Consider the following 14,824-nt stretch of genomic DNA (forward strand, 5'->3'; position numbering starts at 1 on the left):
TGTATCTATTAAGAAGAAATTAGAATTCAACATAAGAATGACTATGTATTAATAATAATGTGTCAGACACATAATCGCATTTATACAATTGGTGTACTCTTCTTAGTCCACATATTTCATTTAGTCACTCTCCCGTTGATCTATTTATTAGTGTGAAAAGTCTTGAATCAAAGATGCAGGTAAATACATGTCTAGACTTGAAAATATTTACTTGATTTCTGTAACATACACTTCATGGGTTGGGGGAGGGAAGAGAAGGGTGAAATGCCAGTATCAGAGTGGCATTTTAAACACATATCTGAACATTTTAAAAGAGCCACTGTAAACATTGACATGGTTTAGATATACAAAAAAACTAATACAATTTGGCATAGTGACACATCCCTGAAACCCCTGTACTCCAGGAGTGAAGGTAGGAAAATTGCATGTTTGAGTCTAGCATTACACACTTTATAATACACTATCTCAAAAAACTAAGAGCTATGAATACGGTACATTGGTAGAGCACTTATATATTATGTGCAAGGGCTTTATTGTATGCCCACTATTGCAGAAATAAAATAAATAACAAGGCTCTGAAGGGAGATTGTGAATGCCATTTTTCCAATAATTTTCCCATTACTATTATTTCTATTGTCAATATTCTCCTCCACTTGACTTGCATAAGATATAAAATGCATCAAAGGATGTTCCATTATCATCTGTGATCACGACTATATGCAGCATCACAACTTATTTACATCCACCATGGCTACAAGAAAATAGGAGACACAGAGTTCTGGTTACATTTTTAGTACTATCCCATGTGAGAAATTGAAAAAAAAGGTTATCATATTTCAAAATTGTTTAAAATGATTGTTGAAGCTTGCACACAGTTTATTCTTCAGGAGTTATCAATATGATACAATCAGAAAATTGTTGTATAAGAGGCATAACTTAAAAACATCATCTGTAAATCTGGTAAGACATATTCTTATACCTGATCTGTCTGTGGAGCAGAGTTTTGAAGAAAAAAAGCATACAATATAGAAAATCATAGCTTTACAACTTCCAGTTAATGCATCAACTACTGAATATGTATTATTTATCTTATGCAATATTCAATAATATTGACAAACAGAACATAAATTATCAGAGAAAAGGTACTCTGCCCTTCCCATCCGTTCAGACTATTAGGAAATGTACTTAGTATTATTGCATTTTTTAAATTTATTTTTCGTTTTTATATACTGGGCATCCAAGTAGGGCCTTGCACATGATACAGAGACTCTCCCCCCATGAAGTAAACAGTACACATGACACTCCTATGCTAACATCTTTTCCTCTTACTGTGTTTGGGTGCAGACACCCTACAGAACCAAGGGAAAAAATGGTGGTTGTTCTCTTCCTCTTGATTCATTTCTCTTGTTGGCCTTTGATGGTATGATGTTATAGCCTATGTATTGTTCAGTGTTGTGTGATCGTTTTCCTTCAGTGATAGAAGAGCAATGCATTTAAGCTTATGTGGGTGTGTTCCACTGATGGGATTTTGCTTAAATCATCCCAATTATAAATTTTAATATTTGTTAATGGGGACAGTGTCTTGGCCTAAAATGTTTGTTTAAAGACTAAATTAAACAACAGCTATAAGCTGAATGCCGCAATATCTGACATATTAATGATTTTATGTTTATATTATGATCAACATCATCTTTTCTCCAATTCTATCCTATTTCACCTTTCATTCAGTCATGTTCAAGTGAATTTTTATATTAAAAATCCCAATGATTCTTAATTGTCAGACATTTTCTAACAATGCTTTTCAACCTTAACATCAACCCCATATTATTTACAAATACACTGTAAGTTGAGCTTCAGCTTTTTTACTCTCTTCTGATCCTTGTATGCTTTCTTTCTTTCTTTTTTAAAATTCTTTCCTTTGGAGGTTCCTTAGATCTGTGTCCTCTCTGCAGTAAACCTTCCATTTATAGACTCTCCTTTTAGGTAGTAAAAATATTTTTTAGTCCACACATGTTATTATTATGTGAATTCCTTCATGTTGGATGCCTGGCAGTGCTTTGCATGTTCTCCATTTCAACAACACAGTTGCACTCTTTAATTATTTCATATTTATAGGAAGATAATTCACACATGCTGATTGTATGTTCATTCATCCTCTACGTTTTTATTCATTTTAATAGTATGATGCCTTTTGTTTTCAGAAGCAAGGTAAAAAAGTCAGAGTTAAAGAGATGAGAGGGATCACAGTGCAAAGAAAGCAATATCATCTCTTTGTCATTTATAAGTAGCAATGTTACATTAATGGGATTCTGGAATTTTTTTGGCAGTAATAACTGCTTTAGTTGCCCTCTGAGTAGAGGGCTATTTTATAAGGATGCTGTTTTTATTACAGCAAAGGAATAACTGGAGCCTTGTTCTGGACATGATTGATGATAGCCTTTCAAGGAGTAACCCAAATTATCAATGAGCAAGACTAAAGGGTGTGACTTTTCTTTAGCTGCTTCAGTTGGATTAGCAATTACTTGACAGATGTGTTGTTGTAAGTCATATGTTTGCAGGAAGTAAAACATTGGCTGTTTAACATGAAAAAAATAATATTTAAAATGCATACAATGAATCTCATTTGTTTATTGGGGAATGGGAGTTTGATTAAAGGCTTTATAGCTAGTATATTCAATATTGATAACTGATCATATTTCTTGTGGACATAGATTTTATTCATTTACTTACTCTTTGATCTTAAGCCACTGTTTTTTTTTTTTTTTGGTTTTTCAAGATAGGGTTTCTCTGAGGCTTTGGATGTTGTCTTGGAACTAGGTCTTGTAGACCAGACTGGCCTCGAACTCACAGATATCTGCCTGCCTCCTGAGTGCTGGGTCTAAAGGCATGGGCCACCACCGTCCAGCTTTAAGACACTTTTAATAACAGTACCATAATATTTTTTACATTTCCCTTGAGCATTGCATAATAAGGGAACTAAAATAATTTTTATGAAATGCAATTTTACAGGCACTTCTATAAATGAACTTTTCTTTGTCTGAAAGTTTTCATTCATTGACTATCATATCACATGAAAATGGGTATTGCTAGTAGAAAGAATAAAAACTCAATGATTGAGATAAATAACATGCCATTTGTTGACTTCCCTCATTTGGATTATGTGATTCATTTGTAATTATAGTGTTTTTACTAGCAAGGTGGTTAGTATTAAGTTCACTTCCTTATGCATAAAGTAGTACTCACCTGGACCTGTCTTTAATTAATTGTTGATAAATTGAAGCACACCACTGACCTTTGCTCTCTCATAATCATTGTGTTGTGGTCTGCAAAAGAGATAATATTTTGCATTAGTGTAATTGTTTCAATAGAAACAGAATGGAAGAAAATTGCCAGAGTACAATGCTGCATGTGACTAGTTATACAGAGCTTGGTTATTAATGCCTCAGAAGTGTGATGGAACTAATTTTGCTCATAAGGTTGTTCATATTTCTAACCATGTGCCAGCCATTTCTGGCTATCTGGAATTTTGATTCCTGGATTCCCATGGACACCAGACTGTGCAGGCACTCAGGTCTCTTGTGCAAAATGACATTGTGATATGTCACTATGAACATCCTCTTGTGGAGTTTATATCACCTCTAGATTATTTATGATACCTAATATATGCAAATGCTATGTTAATAGTTGTTACACCATAATTTTAAAAAAATAACAAGAAAAACAAATATAATGGTTCAGTACATATACAATTATAAAATATATTATCTTTCAATAATTGATTGAATCCTACTCTATTTAGAGTTACTATTGCTGTGATGAAACACCATGACCAAAAGCAAGTTGGGGAAGAATAGCAATTTTTGGCTTACTCTTTCACATCACTGTTCTTTTTAATTTTAACTAAAACTGCTTCCTTTAATAGAGAATGAATATATTTTTATTTTATTACATTAAAAAATTAGATACAAGCTTTCTTCACTGTTCTTCATAGAGGGAATTCAGTATAGGAACTCAGACAGGGATAGAACCTGGAGGCAGGTGCTGATCCAGAGACCATGGAGGAGTCCTACCTGCTGGCTTGATCTTCATGGCTTAAGAGGCTAAGACTACCAGCCTTGGAATGGCACCACTCACAATAACCTGCCTCCATCAGTCACTAAGAAAATGTTCTATAGCTGGACCTTATGAAAACACTTTCTAGTTGAGGTCCTCCTTTCTGATGTTTGTGTCTAGTTGACAAAACTATTCAGGACAAATCCACAGATGCAAACACTACAGATTCAGAAGGTTGTCCACACTTGTCTTTATAAAACATATTTTCAAAATATTCCTTATACTATGAATATTAGTTTCTTAATCAAAATAAAGCCAATAATGGCAATTATTTTATTTTACTAATGAGTAAATTGGGATACGCAAAGACTAAATAGCTGGCTGTGTTTGTGTACCATAACAAGGAGCATATTTAGCATCCACATCTTGTCAGTTTATCTACAGACTCAGGTCTCAACTCCTCTGACATGCTGCTACTACTTTATTCTGGGTTACCACAAAAATTGGAAACTAAGTGGACCTGACTCATGTGTTTCTTTATTTAGTATGACTTCTGAATTGATAGAAAAAGTAAAGTTAATCCTCTAAATATTATTTTCAAATTTTGGTGGTATATGTCTTCCATATAAAAAGGGAAAAAAGTAAAACAAGACTCAGCTTGTCGGTTTTCTATTTTTGATTAACTGGGGAAATAGAGGCATTCACCACTTTGAGTAGGATGTAATTTAGACTTTCTTAGATAAAATGGTGTTTTTCTATGGTGTTCTGTTGTACTGATTGGGATACATGTCAGGGTTCAAAATGATACAATGAAAAAAATATGAAACTGTTTTCTACGCACTGAATCATGGTGAGCTTGGAGTTTCCTGATTAATGACATGTGACTTTCTGTGGCTGGATTCAGTGGCTTCAACTCATGATTCCTTTGGCATGAGAGATTTCTCAGCAACACTTATATTTTTCATGGCTTCTGTTTTAAATGTCCCCACATCTAACATTACCTTCCTAGGAATCCTTTGTTGAGAATACTACTATGTAACTTAAAAATACATTTTAAGTAAACAGTGACCCACTGGCAAATGGAAAAATAAGTTTTCTTCAATGGAGCATCACTTGATGTATCAACCACATTCTAGGACATTTCCCATGCCCAGGAATTGTTTTAACCAACACAAAATGATCTTCATTTTGCTTATTTGTGTGTATGCGGGCATTTTGAAAGATTTTGTTTTTTTATTTCCTTAATTGGAATTTTTCTTTTATATTTTGTGCTTTTGTGGCTTATTTGAGAGAGAGAGAGATGTAGATAGACATGTAGATAGACCAATAGACAGATGACAAATAGAAAGGCAGATAGGTAGACAGATATTTAATAGATGATAGACAGATCATAGATGGATCATAGATAGATAATAGACAGATAGATTAGATTAGGTAGATAGATGACAGGGAGATGATAGATGGATGGATAGATAGATAGATAGATAGATAGATAGATAGATAGAAGATATATATCTATATATGTATATATAGATGGATAGAGTTGGGTGAGGGGGATCTGGAAAAATTTAGAAGAGGAATAAGTAAAAACATCATTAAAATATACAAAAACAAAAGCAGTGAGGACTAATTTCTTGTTTTGAACACTTAGGTTTTTAAAGTAGAAGGCAGGTACTATATCAGGGTCAAGGAAAGCCATACTGTGTGAAAATGCTGAATAGTGATAGTGGAGATATTTAGAAATCAGAAAAACTGGTGAGCTGTCTTAGCGCCAACTGGTGAGTTCAATTTCCTTAATCTGTTTCTAAAAATTCCCAACTGAGTTGTTGTTTTCTGTTTGAGAACTGAAGGACTACAGCTGCTAGTAATTAGGACTTAAAGTAGTCATATACCCCCTTTATGATTTTCTTGTAATGAAAAGTGATTAATTGCTGTGTATCATCCACTTTCAGTTGTGTAATAAAAAGGGCAAACTGCAGTTTTCTCTGAATATTACTTTCTATTGGGCAATTTATATTTGTACATATTTATGAATATTTGATTGATGTTTGGTAGTGATCAATTCAAAATCCATCAACAAAAATTTGTGATTTATTCAAGGTAGATATGTCATATATCCTTTTTTCCATTTTGATGTGTATTATTTTAAGTTATATTCACCCTGTTATTTCATAAAATATTATAATTCACTCCTATCAAACTGTTCTATTTGTTGACCATTGTTTTCTTCTCTATCTTCCCCTTTCTTCTCAATCTCTAGAGAATACAATTCTCATTTAAACTTTTATGAGAGAAAACCTTTTAGATTCCATGTATGAATAAGATCATGCAGTATTTGTCTTTCTGTTCTGGCTTATTTCATCTAACAAAAGTTTATTTAAAAGAAAAGCTAATTAAGCTTTTGGATGTGCTCAGAAGTGATTCAGAGGTGAAATGGTAGATAATGATGTATTAGAGGTCTTTAGAAGTTCACTGGATTAAAATTTATTCAGTAAGTAGGCAGTTGACAGGAAGTAGAAAACATGAACTTTACTGGTTGATTCATATAACTTCTATAAAAATATAATAAGAAATAGGAAACACAAATTTAGAAAGAAAACTTGAGAAAAATAAAATTGTGGTGTTTTAATATTTAGTTGTAGAAATTAAAATGTTCTTTTATTCATAAAATCATTATCCTTTTTTGTTAAGTTGTATCTCAGAAAAAATAACTTTTTTCATCTTTTGTAGTAGTCTATTACTAGGGCAGGGGAAATAGAACTTCCCATAAATTACTTGTTCAACAGGTGCTATGTTTGATTCCCAGCCCCCATGGAAAAGCCAGAGATGTGGTGTTTGTACATTCTCAGCACTGTTGGGGGAGGGCTTGTACTCATTCTTTGGCTTGGTTTCATTTTGTGATCTTTACCTGAGTTGGAGTTGCCTGGGAAAATTGAGACTTAGTTGAGCAATGACCACCTTTGGATTGTCCTGTATACACATCTACAGGATATGTTTTGATTGATGATTAGTGTGTGAAGTGCCAGCTCACTACAGGTACTACCACTCCTGAGTAGGTGGTCTGGATTATATAAGAAGGCAGGCTGAATAAACCAGTCAGCCATGTTCTTCCATTGTCTTTGCTTCAGTTGCTTCCTCCAGGCTCTGGCCTTGAGTTCCTGTCTCAAATGATGGACTACATAAACTGTAAGATGAAATAAACTCTTTCCTTCACACGTTAGTTTTGGCTATGGTGTTTGATTCAGCAATAGAAAGCAAACTAGGACAGGAAGAAGATCCCTGAGGCTTGCTGATGAGCCAAGACAGCCTGACTGAGCAGGCTGCAGATCCTTTCTTAACATAAATAAGGGAGTGAACACCTGGGCCTGAAGAAGAAAGTCTGCACACCAGAAGTGGTGCACATACCCACAAGAACACACACACACACACTAAAATACCCACTCTCTAATTTAATAATTATACATTATCCAGTAATCTTGAACTCTGTCAGGCAATATGGTATCTGGAATACTATACTTAATACATAGAATCAAAGTGACATATAGTGAGCATCTTGTACAGTGTTTTAGCCATAATAGCTGTCCTAGAAATATGTTTGAGCAAAGTAAAGGATAAATAGAAGAACATCTGATCTATTTCTTAAAGGTAACATATTACAAAGAAAATTCCTAAGATGTGTTGTTTTCTTAGCTACAAACATGAATACATGAAGTGCAGGGTGGTGTTGGTGAGCATGGGAATGCATCCTTTCACATATCTTACAAAGGTCTCCACTCCTATTAGGGTGTTCAGATATTTGCTTCTATTCAATATCAGTGAATGATTATATAAAGTCAAACTCACATATTTTCACAAGAGGGAATTGCCTTCCTGCTTCTGGGTTGAGGTGACTGCAAATGTACCATTTTATATTGGAATCTATTTTTTCAAAACGTTAACACACATACCTCCCACCTTTACAGTACCCAGCAATTTCCATGTATTCAGTAACTTCACAGCTTGGGTATGATGTAAAATATTTTATTTCTGAGAACCTAGGTTCTAAAGAAGTCCTATCTATCCCATATTAAGACATTTAATGACAACAGGTACATGTTAAAATATTCCAGTCTGCATATCAATAGTCATTTTACTTGGGTAGGGATTCTTCCATTTATTGGGATGACCAGTGAATATTTCCAAATGGCTAGGGGCTCATAACTTTATATCAAGCATGTATTGATGCTGGTGGAAACTGTCAGGGGTACTTTTTTAAATTCATAGTCTTAAATGGAAAGATTAAAGAAGAACAGTAGATAATAAAGTTTCCAGAAAACTTTAAAAAGCAAAGCTATGTAATTCAATTAATGTTTCCTAATGTATTCAAGGCTGGACATTTGACTCATAAGTACTGGAATGCTAATTACATCAAGTCGCTCTGGTAGAAGTCTTCAAATAAGTTGTTAGTAGCTTAGAAATTAGTACTCCAGTTTTCAAAATTTAAGTTGTATAAAGATATTAGAAGTCTGAGCACCTATAAAATATATGGTGAATATTTTTAAAATATATCTCCAAAATTTTAGGACATTTTCTAAAAATGACATTTCCATGTTTGTGTTTAATGCCCAACAATAAAAGAATAATTTTAACTTTCTTTTTGTTTTGATTTGAATTCTCTGGGAAGTGTGGGGTATCATTTATCCCACCTCAACTCAAGGTACAATTTGATTAGACCTTGGTCGATGGAACTGACAGCTAAGGTACCTACCACACTGTATTTCTCTAGCTAGAAAAACTCTCTTGGAGTCCTTAAGAAGGGTAAATGGTATAGAAAAAGCAAACTGATGTGTACTTCAGGATTTTATGACCTGTTCTCACACTATGTCCTATCTCTCAAAGAGTTTGTGCTAACTGCACTGTGAAGCTCATCAGACTGCTCATGCTCACAATGCAGCAGAGAAACAACCATGGTTATAGAATAGCCTCCAATGGGTCACGTCTGAACCCTAACCGTGCTGCCACAAATAAGCTGAAGACAGTGCAATTTCTTAATTTATAAAAGTTGAGTGAGTTTTTCTTTTGGGCTTGCTATCTTCTCTTGGATTTCAGTGTGATGATTGCTTACAAATAAGCAAATTATTAGTGCTTACGTGTTAATATTAACACCTGTAAGGAAATTTACAAAATGTGTACATGTCTAGCTTTACAGAAAGAGCAAAAGAAAAATTATGCCTTTAACTGCTTTGCAAACTAAATGATAGGAGGAATTTATTTGGTTTATAATTTTCATAAATTAAAATATGCAGTGAGAGTCATTGTACACTTGCAGCCCAAAAGATACAAACTGGTTGCTAAGAGTCAACATCAATGTATGTTTAACTTTGAAACCATGTCATGATTTCAAGGATTCTGTTACTTTCCTAAGACTTGATGTCGTAGCAATTTGTACACAATAAACTTTATTGTGACTAGTTATTGCAAATTAAGTTAAAATATTTTGACACCATGCAACAGGGATAGATCCTGGTCAAATATTTAATACTCAAAAAACTTCCATGTTTATTTTGATAGGGGAGACAATGTAGGGAGCAGGAGAGAGGAGAACAGAGGAACTCAGACAGAGAGACAGAGAGAGAGAGAGAGAGAGAGAGAGAGAGAGAGAGAGAGACAGAGAGAGACAGAGAGAGACAGGGACAGAGACAGAAAGAGACAGAGAGACAGAGAGACAGAGACAGACAGAGAGAGACTCTGTAGACTATGATTTGCTCCCTTCTTTCCTATTCAGGTGTCCTTAACTTCTCTGTTAACTGTGCTTTTCTCTTATAAGTTAAAACTGTTAGTGTGATATCTGCTTGCTCTATATATTAATGAAGCAGCTTAAAAGAAAAAATTCATGTCAATCTCTTAGTGGAATATGCAGCTTTTATTAATTTTTGTCTGAATTTAGAACAGAGCTGCAGTCTTCCACTGGAGTGAAGCACAGAGTAAGATTAGAATGATGGGTGATGACTCTTTTCCAGTAATTCATTAAAATATGTTTTTTAAACTTGATTTTTTTATAGTCTTATTTTCTCTGAGAAGACTAAGCTTGTAGCCAAGACAGCATATTTGAGAAAGAGAGCCCCATATGTAAACTTCATGAGTATGTTTATCAAACTCCCACCATTTAAGAGCAAACACCATCTTCAAGGTCATGTTCCTATGAGGTTGAGCTCAAACTGAAATTTTGAAATATAAAAAGGTTTGAGACCATTATTTATATTTTTCCCTCTTGTTTTTCAATACTAGGGATTGGATCCAGGGTCTTACACATGCTGGTCACCTACTATAATTGCTGAATTACACATACAGCCCATTTAGTTAGTTTGCCTTTAGCAATACCTTCTTTTTCTTTTTTCATTTCTTTTAAGAGATGCAGTGCACATCATTTTGGAGGAGACATAAAGAAATGATCTGGGAAGTAAGTGTTCTTTTTTAAATTTTAAATTAGAAACAAACTTGTTTTACATGTCAATCCCAGTTCCCTATCCCTCCCCTGCCACCCACAGACTCCCTATTCCACTGTCTTTCTGCTCCCCAGGGAGGGTGAGGCCTTCCATGGGGGATCTTCAAAGTCTGTCATATCATTTGGAGCAGACCCTAGGCCCTCCCCCATTTGTCTAGGCTGAGATAGTATTCATCTATGTGGAATGGGCTCCCAAAGCCCATTCATATACTGGGAAAAATACTGATCCACTACCAGAGGCCCTATAGATTGTTCAAGCCTCCTAACTCACATTCACGTTCAGGGGGTCTGGGTCAGTCTTATGCAAGTTTCCCAGCTATCAGTCTGGGGTCCATGAGCTCCCTTTCATTCAGGTCAGCTGTTTTTGTGGGTTTCTCCAGCCTGGTCTTGACCCCTTTGCTCATCACTCCTCCCTTTCTGCAACTGGATTCCAGGATGTCATATAAGGTAGTTATCCTCTTCTCCTCTACTCTTTTTCATAACTCTCTCTTCCTTCCCTCAATATTTCCAATGAGCTCAGGAGATCTTGTCCCTTTTCCCTTCCCAGGGGACCATGTATGTCTCTCTTAGGGTCCTCCTTGTTTCCTAGCTTCTCTGGACATATGGATTGTAGACTGGTAATCCTTTGTTCTCTGTTTAAAATCCGTATATGAGTGAGTACATACCATGTTTGTATTTTTGTGACTGTGATACCTCACTCAAGATGGTTTCTTCTAGTTCCTGAACATAACACCAGTACCACAGACACTGAGATAGACAATAAATAAATGGGACCTCCTGAAACTGAGAAGCTTCTGTAAGTCAAAAAACACAGTCAACAAGACAAAATGACAGCCCACAGAGTGGGAAAAGATCTTTACCAAGCCCACATCTGACAGAGGGTTGATTTATAAAATATATAAAAAACTCAAGAATCTAGTCATCAAAACACCAAATAATCCAATTAAAATGTGGGATACAGAACTAAATAGAGAATTACCAATAGATGAATCTAAAATGGCTGAAAGACACTTAACAAAGTTTTCAAAATCATTAGCCATTTGGGAAATCCAAGTCAAAACAACTCTGAGATATCATCTTGCTCCTGTCAGAATGGCTAAAATAAAAAACACCAATGGCAATTTATGCTGGAAAGGATGTGGACAACACTCCTCCACTGTTGGTGTGTGTGCAAACTCACACAGCCACTTTGGAAATCAGTATGGAGATTCCTCAGGAAAATCTGAATCAGTATACCACAAGATACTGCAATCCCACCTTAAGCATATACTGAAAAGATGCAAATTTACACAAGGACATCTGGCAACTACGTTCATAGCAACATTATTTGTAATAGTCAGAACCTGGAAACAACCTAGATGCTCCTCAACTGAAGAGAGGATAGAGAAAATGTGGTACATTTACACAATGGAGTACTACTCAGCATAATAAAACAATAGAACCTTGAAATTTACAAATTGATGGAAATAAGTGGTCCGTAATCTTTTCCTTACCAGAATTCCTACTCCAGTGGTATTTGGGGATATGATACGTTTCTGTCTGTACTAAAAATGCGCTAGCAGCTTGTCTGTCATCAGAATGGAATAACATACTACTATCCTTCCTTGTGAGGAGGCCTGTATCCACTGCAATGAAGAAGAATTGTAACAAAAGAGCTACCCCAAATTGTGTTTGTTCCTAAAATTAAACCAGTTGAATAGAGGTGATAAAGCTTTCATACCAGTGGTCATTCATATATTCTAATTAGATCTCAGATCTATGCCAGCATTCAATATCTAGTAAGTGGTGTTAGTTGATTGTCAACAAATATAATGTTCTAAAAGTCTTAAGAACATCTGAAAAAACCAGCAATCACATGGTAACTTATCAATTATAAGAATCATGACAACCAAAGACCAGAATAGAAAGTTATTTTATTTTTAAATTTAAAGTTTCAGACACAAATTTTAAGATTATTTTTACTTGGTAAATAAATCAAATATCCCACCTAGGCCTCAGATGTAAATATCTCCATAGACGAAAAGGCAAGACTGAAAGCCACTAGAGTAGAGAAGATTGAATGACTTCAGGTACACTGTATCTCAAAATTCTATGGACTCTATTTACTCATACAGGGAATTATGTTTGAAAATGGTGAAGAATAATGATGAAAGTGGATAAAGCTGTAAAAATTGTCCCATTTTTTCAATTTCATATCTCTTTCCACTCTTAGTCTTAAAGGTGATTTATCCATGTATAGAACGATATCTCAGATTCACATTTATTGGGGCTAGGTTGAGCTTTAGGGCCAATTTCCCACACTCCAGTTACCAGAAGTATGCAAAAAATATGAGAATTTAGCAAATTAAAGAAATATTTGAGATAAAAGTAAATTCTGTTTTATTTCAACAATGGGACAGAATACAAAGTTCTTCTATTCTTTAATTTAAACTTCATATCCAAATTTTAAAATACTTGGCATCAAGTATCATACCTATGAGAATGTGTGTATGCTGTGTTATCATTGGTAGGTTATAACATATACTACTTTTTTAAAAAGCCAAAATTAGGAACTGAGTTTACATAGGTCTGTGGTAAAGATGCTTTATATTTCTTGATGTTCCTGTAGGATCACCTCACTTAGACGTCCATACTACTTATTGTTTTGTTTCTACTGCAGCCATGAAACAAGAACTCAGAGGGGAGGGCTCACAATTGGCAAGAATAAAACAGATGAGCTGAATGACATTGCTTGACATTGACTTTGAGTCATTGTTTATCGGTGGAGAACACACGAGGTGCAGCATGGTATGGTAAACATTGATGGTTCTCTGGGGGAACTGGAGCTGTCACTGATGTTGAAAGGAACAGTGGTGAACTCAGAAAGGAAAAAGTCACCACAGCAGTAAGGCAGAGTGAAATGGAGTCTGATAAAAGCAAAGCCTAATTGAGCAGCATGTACGTGTAGGTGTGTACATATACATCTGTCATTATTGCACTGCTTCATTTGTATGTATGAAATCTACTTATAAAATAGTTCCCTGACTAAGAGCACTTCATAAGAGAATGCAAAGCTCTTCAAATGAATCTTATCAGTTGCCTTCTCTTTCCAAATATCAAATGCCGCTGTGATGCTTCAGTGATGGCATACAATTATATCGAAGCCTCCAGGCACAATGAAAGCGCTGAACGGTTTAATCAAGTCGACAGTATTAGAGCATATTTCTCAGCAATGTCTCCCTTTACAATCACTTTTGCTTGCACAGATCCTACTGTGGTGTTTAGCTGACTTTTCTCCATCTCTGAAAGGCTCAGTGATTTTTCCTGAATGATCTTATTTAGGTCGACACTCTTTGGGGTCCGATTCTTCTCTCAACAGGATGTTGTCAAGCATGTCTACACAAGAAAGCCTATTGTGACCTTCTCTGGAAAATGTATTTTACATTAACTTTATTCACTTAAGATAAACTTTTGTGATTTTCTGTTCTTCAGACTCTACTTATCAGCAGCCTGACCTCTACAAAGTAACTAAACTCTTATCTCAATGTCAAATGGAGACTTAAGGGCATGGAAAAAACTGAAAACAAAGGAACTTTGACAGTCATCATTTTCACACAAGTGGCAGATGTGTGATTTTTTTCCCCATTAACAAAGAACCAGTTTTGAATGTTAAAAGGTATTTGTGACTTAATATATTGATCTAAAATACTTGTGACATTCTTTAAAAGATATGTAACATTTTAATGAGATTTGTATATTTGGAAACAGTAATCATGGGTCACTATCATCTTAGTTAGGGTTTCTTTGCTGTGATGAGACACCAAGGACAAAAAGAAGTTGGGGAGAAAAGGGTTTGTTTTGCTTACACCTCCACATAGCTGCTCATCATTGAAGGAAGTTAGGACAGGAACTTAGACAGGGAAGGAACCTGGAAACAGGACCTGATGTAGTGGCCATGAAAGGATGCTCTTTACTGGCTTGTTTCCCATGGCTTGATGAGATGCCTTCTTTTAAAACCCAGGACAACCAGCCCAGGGGTGGCACCACCCACAATGGGCTGACCTCTTCTCCATCCATCAGTAATTAAGAAGAAAACCTTACAGCTGGATCTTATAGAGGCATTTTCTGAACTGAGTCTCCATCCTTCCAGATGACTCTAGTTTCTGTCAAGTTGAAATAAGAGTGGCCAGCACAACCATGCATTGTGAATTCACAGTTCTCATTTGAGCATTATTCAGCATTTGGTTAGTCTCATCTATAGATGCCATTACTGCTCTTGGGTACCTACAACACTAGAATGTTTAGTAA

The sequence above is a fragment of the Mesocricetus auratus genome, unplaced genomic scaffold, assembly GCF_017639785.1.
Source record: "Mesocricetus auratus isolate SY011 unplaced genomic scaffold, BCM_Maur_2.0 Super-Scaffold_100004, whole genome shotgun sequence".
NCBI classification, from domain to species: Eukaryota; Metazoa; Chordata; class Mammalia; order Rodentia; family Cricetidae; genus Mesocricetus; species Mesocricetus auratus.